This window comes from Ichthyophthirius multifiliis, assembly GCF_000220395.1.
Source record: "Ichthyophthirius multifiliis unplaced genomic scaffold scaff_1120509250154, whole genome shotgun sequence".
Taxonomy (NCBI): domain Eukaryota; phylum Ciliophora; class Oligohymenophorea; order Hymenostomatida; genus Ichthyophthirius; species Ichthyophthirius multifiliis.
The window spans coordinates 170,608-177,149 of record NW_004087037.1 but is presented as its reverse complement, the minus strand read 5'-3'; the positions used below and the strand labels follow the sequence as shown (position 1 = coordinate 177,149).

Here is a 6,542-nt window from a genome sequence, read left to right as displayed (position 1 = left end):
TTATTTATATATTTTTAAAATTTTAATTTTTTAGTAAATTATTTAGTAGATTATTGTAAAAAATTAAATATATATTATGAAATTTTTATTTTCATAAAAAAACTAAGTAAATGAATTATTATATATTACTTTTTATTATAGTTTTTTTTTTTTATTTGATTTTTGTTTATATAATTCAATAAAAAATACGCCATAGGCAATATATTAAGGTTTACAAAAAAAATACCGAATAAATAAAAAAAATAAAAATTAAAAAGTGATATATACAAAAGCAAAAATACATTAAAATATTTAAATAATTAAGAGAAAAATATTTATATATTAGTTAATAATAAATTATTCAATAATATATTACTTTTATTAAAAAAGTTATAAATACTTTGAATAAATTAATCATAAAAATTTGATAATTTTAATCAACATAAATAATTGTAAAAAAATAATATTTTTCTCATTTTTATTATTATATTAAATTATATATATATCATAATATCTTTATTTCAAACTAAAAGTTATATTTATAATAATATAAAAAAAATTATAATGTTTATATACTAATATATTTAAATAAAAAATTATATAAAAAAAATAGAGAAAAAAAAAAAAAAATATTTAATATAAAATGAGTAATATTTATGATAATGAAAATAGAAATTATGAATCTGACATAGACGACTAAGAAAAGGAAATAATTTAATAAAAAGAGCAGTTAGAATAAAAAATAGAAGATTTAGAATTAAATAACAAATTACCTGTTAGATTCCATGCACACGGACTTTAAAATAATATTGATTTGAAAAAATTAGAATAATTTTTAAAAAAATAAGATCCTTATATTAATTTTAAATTAAGCAAATAAAATAATATCATTTAAATAGACTGTTAAGATTTTGATTCTGCTTATATCATACTAGATAAATAATAATAATCTTACTAAGGATAAAAAATAAATCTATAAATAGTTGAAGAAATAAATAATATAGATAATATATAATAAAAATAAAAATAAAATGAATAAGAAAAAAAAATATAATAATAATAATAATAATAATAATAATAATAATAATAATAATAATAATAATAGTAATTTAATTAAATTTAAAAGGTAATACCTTAAAAATAAGAATTTCATAATTTTGCTGATGGATGGTGAATAGATTTTTAATTTTTTTAAGAACTTATTAAATTTTTACATTTATTTATTTTATTTTCTTCTATTTTTTTTATTACCTATAAATAAAATGATCATTTTATTTTTTTTTAATTATTTTTTTAATTAAACCTATAAATATTTTTCATTTTTTTTTCTATTTATATTATTATTCTTTTTTTTAGTGATAAAAATTAATTATTATATTTCTTAGTCTTTAGTCTGTATTTGCATTTTTATAAAAAGGAAAATTTTATTTTTGATTTTAAAGTATTTTTACTTTGTCATATATTTAATTTTAATTTTATTATTACAGACTATAAAACATAAATAAAACTAAACTATTAAACAAAAAATTAACATAAAATAATATAAATTTATATTAAATAAAATAGCAAAATCTAAATCATAAATCAGCTAATATGAAATGTTTAAATTATAAAATAAAAATTGATAAAACGTAAATAATAATTTATCACTATTCTGTTTTTTTATTAAAAGGGTAAAGACTATGAAATAATATTATTTAAAGTAATTTTTTTGCAATAAAATTAAGTATTAGATGACTTTAATTATTTGTTTTCTTAAAAATTAATCTTTTTAAATAATAATAAATAAGAATAAATAATTGATAAAACTGTAAATTAAGTAATTTATTCACATCAGCTGCTAATAAAGATATTTAATCAAATTTTAAGTATTTTACAGGCTGAAAATAATTTATAAATGAAATGTATACATTATAGTTATAATAAAAATTCGATTTAACTTTAATCTAGAGAACTATGATAGATCAAACTAATTATTTAATATAATAAATAATATATAAATAATTTTTATTCTAATTTTAATTTTTTATTTTTTGTTCAATTATTAAATTAATACTTCTGTAATTTATCTATAATTATTTATTTTAAATTATATATATATATATATATATAAAAAAATTATGTATATAAATATATATATAAATATATATTTATTTATATATATATATATAATAAATTATTAATATAAATATATTCTTGCATAAAAATAATAATAACATTTCAAAAGATTTATATAATATATAAGTTTATATATATATCTTGATATAAAGTAATAATTTTAATAAATAATATCAATTAGTCCCTTTATATATTTATAATTTTATATTAATTAAATGTTATATTTTCAATTACTAAATGTGTTTTAAAATTATTATTTTTAATCAGAATTTTTTATAAATAAAAATTACTTTAATTATAAAAATTAATATTTAAAAAATATTTTTTATTTATAATATAAATAAATAGCATTTTTAAAAATAGTTCATTTATATTTTTTATTTATAATTTATTATTTAATTTAAATTTTTTATTTTTTAAAAATCTTTTTATTATTTAATAAATATATTTTTTAAAAAAAAGAATAAAAACTCGAAAAAAGAAGATTATTAATATAATTATTTTACACAGAAAAATATTTATAAATTTTTTTACTTTTAATATCGATTTTGTAATATTTTATTTATATACCATTTAATAAATAAAAATTGTTATATTATGTGCTCTTAATGATATTAAATAATAGTTATTATTTTAACAACCAATTTTAAAATTCCATAGAAACAAACATTTAAAATAATATTTTAAATTTATAAAATTTATATTTTTATTACATAAAAACTTAGACTCTTAAAAATTTAAAAATAAAAAATAATCAATGTATTATTTTCTATTAAAATATTTAAATTTATTAACAAGTTTTTATTTTTATTAAATATTTACCTAATTATTTTTATTTATATATTTGTTTTAATATTAATATAGTGTATATAATATGATCTCTATTATTATTTATTTATCAAATTTTTAGTTCTTAAATTTGTAAATGCTAAATTATTTTAATTTTTTATTTATTTTAAATACTATTATTATTATCAATTCATATTTAAATTTTATATAATCAAATAAATACAATTTTTATTTATTTTTAATTTTATTTTATTCACATTTTTATTTAAAAATATATATTTATAAATTAAAAATCATGATTTTAATTTTTTTATATAATTAATGAAGAAAGATTTTATATTTATATAATATATAAATTAAATATTATATTTAGAATTTTTTAAAAATTCCTATTTGAAAAATTTAAATGCAATTTATTTTAAATTTTAATTAAATAAAATAAAAAATAGCAAATAAATAAATAAAATCAATTATTTCTTCTTAACGATTATTTAAATCTATATCCCAATTTAATTAACATATCAATAAATTCATCTTCAAGATTTTTCGAAGTACTAATCAAGCTAACAAGTTAAATAAAATTTTATTTTTCAGAAACTGTAAAAATATCATTTGGTAAAGTTTCAAAAATTTAACTAAAATACAAACTACTTTATTCAGGTAAAGTTTAGGACTAAGCAATAAAAATATCATAAATATATTCCCTTATTTCTTTTCTTGGTACATCGCTTAAAGCTTTAATTAATTTAGTAGTATATTACTTACAAATATTTCCTTAAAAATAATTTTTAAACTAATTAAACTACTTCTATGAATTTTTAATTCTCGATTATTATTCATCAGTAAAGGAAAGATAAATATATTCTATAAATGTATAAAGAGACTTAGCAGCTTCATGATGCTCAATACCAATTGATAAGTCAACCAAATTCAAAATTTACTCTAAAGATTTAGAATTAATAATAATATCAGGATAATACTTCAAAAATCTGCCCAAAAATCCAAAGAAATCTTCCGTAATATCTGGATTATCGACCACCTTTTAATAATTAGGAATTAATTACAAAGTAATTTATACAAACTACTCAAAGGCTTAAACCAAAAGAGATTCAAAGTGAGGATAATTTTAGAAAATTTTGATGGTTTTTTCAACCAAATAAAGACATCCAGATTAATTAGTTTATCTATATAGCTCTATTACTTAAGGAATGAATTCTGGATAGAAAATATCAAAGTCTTCATTTAATTTATCTATAAATTATTTCAGCAAAGAGATTATATTTTCAATAAGTCTAGTTTCATTTTTCAAATTTTCAATTATATGTTTCAAAACAGGCCATATTTCTTTAAAAATCTCAGCCAAAAGTTAGTGGGGAAAAGATCCTTTTTTTTCCCTCAAAGGAACACTTTGGACTATGTTTTTTAAAGCTTTTAACGGTTTTTTTAAATTTTCAATTACCTCTTCCCCTTTTTATTTTTCTTAGGGTAATTATATATAAAGAGCCAACTCATGTGCATAAGGTTTACACAATTAAAGTAAAAAATCCTTTATGTACTAATCGTTTGCACATACAGCCTTTGAAATTCCGGTTATTACTTAAAAGTTGTAAAGCATTTTTTAAAAAATATTTTATAAAAAAGACTATATGTTTTATTAAACGAACAAAGGGCATATATTACATACTGTTTCGAATGCACTTTCTGATATTTCTTATAATAAAGGAGTTTCAATATGTTTTACAATCAAATTAAAAGCCAATAAACATGCTTTTTAGTCTTTATTTAAAATAAAAGAACTTGTTATTATGAATGAAAGAATTGTTCTATTTAATCTGACTTAATCTGTATTTATTTAAAGTACGAAATTTGTTATTTCTAAAATATATTATTTTTCTTTCGAACTAAGATTTTCTAAATCCTCTTGCATTTACTCTTTACTTTTTTCACCTCTAAAACTATTAATAGACTCATTAACAGCACATAAATAGCTCTCTAGTTTTGAAACTTTTTTCAAATCTTAAAAATCACACAGATAGCTATTCATTTATTTTGCAAAATAAAAAAGTACATTTTCCAATCCAACTAATTTTGACAAATCTCCAATTAAACCTTTCAATATATATCTTTATTCTTATTAAATTTCGAAAGTATCACTCATATTACTAATTTACTTTTGATTATTACTTTGATATAAAAGGAAATTTTCCTCATCAAAAGATATTAAATCAACACTAAATTTTAACAGTTACTCAATTAAAGACTTATATCTATCCAAAAGAATCTTCTTAAGCCCTTCATCTCTCAAATTAACTATTTATTAAATAAATTATTACCAAAACTAACACATATCCTAGTAATTAGAAAGTTAATAACTCATTAACTCCAACATAAAAGCCAAAAAATGCTCAGAGGCATTATCCAAATTATTTTCTAAAAATTAAGACATGGACCTCTATCCGAATTTTGAGAAAATTTTAACGTAATTGTCTATAGATTCCTCATCTTATTATTTATGAGCTTCTTTACAGTCATTTATATAATTAAAAATATTTATAGCGATTTTCAAAAAGAGATTTTTATGAGTTAATAAAAGTTGAGGATTTTTAAATTATCTTAAAACAGCTAAAATATTTCTAGTACAATATTCTTAAAGTATTTAATTTTTACATTAGAAAGGGCTAAATCAAAAACTTTGTTTTCTAAAAGAGAAGAAAGAATTTATGGATTAGTTTTAAAATCAATCCAATTAGCCATAATTTTTAATAATTTTTATTAAATATTTTATGATAAATTTTAACTTTGCGCAATCAAATTTAACTCATTTAAAATTCTTGATTGTAGATTATTTTTGAAATATTAAATCTTTTAATATAATATTAAAAATATATACATATAAATTTACCATATCATCTCTATATTTATCATCCATGACAAGGGTTTCTGAAAAAACAATATCAGGAAAATATTCATAAATTAGGAAAATATAATTCTCCAAATCTTCATTTTAATAAAAGGAGTTTCTCACAAAATCTACAAAATCAGGCCATTTATCATATTAATGCAAAAAACACAAAATTAGGCATTCCGCGAGTTATATTTACGTACTTTTTTGTTATTTTTTATGTGTTTTTATTATATTTACGACTTTTTCAGATATTACTTTTGATTCATAATCGTTTATTTGTCCAAAATCATATTCAAGTTTTGTTTTTAATATTTTCGCAGCCATAAAATATATATCAGGATCCAATTCAGTTTATACTAATATTAAAATACATATTTCCCAACTTTATTTGCTTCTTTCGAATTACTTTAAATATTCGTCTGCTAATTTTATTTTTTCACTATCTTATTATTACGTGGACGTTAATACTTTTATTGCTTCTATTACTTATTCCATGTTTTTTATTTTTATTATTATTGGATAAAATTAATAAATATATATATAAAGATAAAGATATACAATTAATAAAATATTATATATATTTGTAATAAAATATTTTTAATATTAATAAAAAATACTTTTTTGAAATTATAATTAAAAATATTTTTAATATTTAATTTAAAAAAAAAAATAAAAAAATGCCTTCACTCGGGATCGAACCGAGGACCGTAAGATCTTCAGTCTTACGCTCTCCCAACTGAGCTATAAAGGC

The 6,542-nt window shown here is 16.6% G+C and overlaps 1 non-coding gene across 1 annotated transcript, besides 11 other annotated features; it reads right to left on the bottom strand.

The window, feature by feature from the left end:
- Window positions 1-316: 316 nt before the first annotated feature.
- Window positions 317-354: a microsatellite.
- Window positions 355-973: 619 nt separating this feature from the next.
- Window positions 974-1,088: a microsatellite.
- A 981-nt stretch (window positions 1,089-2,069) lies between these two features.
- Window positions 2,070-2,150: a microsatellite.
- Window positions 2,109-2,173: a microsatellite.
- Window positions 2,174-2,468: 295 nt separating this feature from the next.
- Window positions 2,469-2,518: a microsatellite.
- Window positions 2,485-2,541: a microsatellite.
- Window positions 2,485-2,548: a microsatellite.
- Window positions 2,549-2,859: 311 nt separating this feature from the next.
- Window positions 2,860-2,918: a microsatellite.
- Window positions 2,919-5,976: 3,058 nt separating this feature from the next.
- Window positions 5,977-6,036: a microsatellite.
- Window positions 6,037-6,351: 315 nt separating this feature from the next.
- Window positions 6,352-6,445: a microsatellite.
- Window positions 6,380-6,455: a microsatellite.
- A 14-nt stretch (window positions 6,456-6,469) lies between these two features.
- Window positions 6,470-6,542, bottom strand: IMG5_051710. The gene has a single exon. It is a non-coding gene; the product is annotated as a tRNA-Phe (tRNA).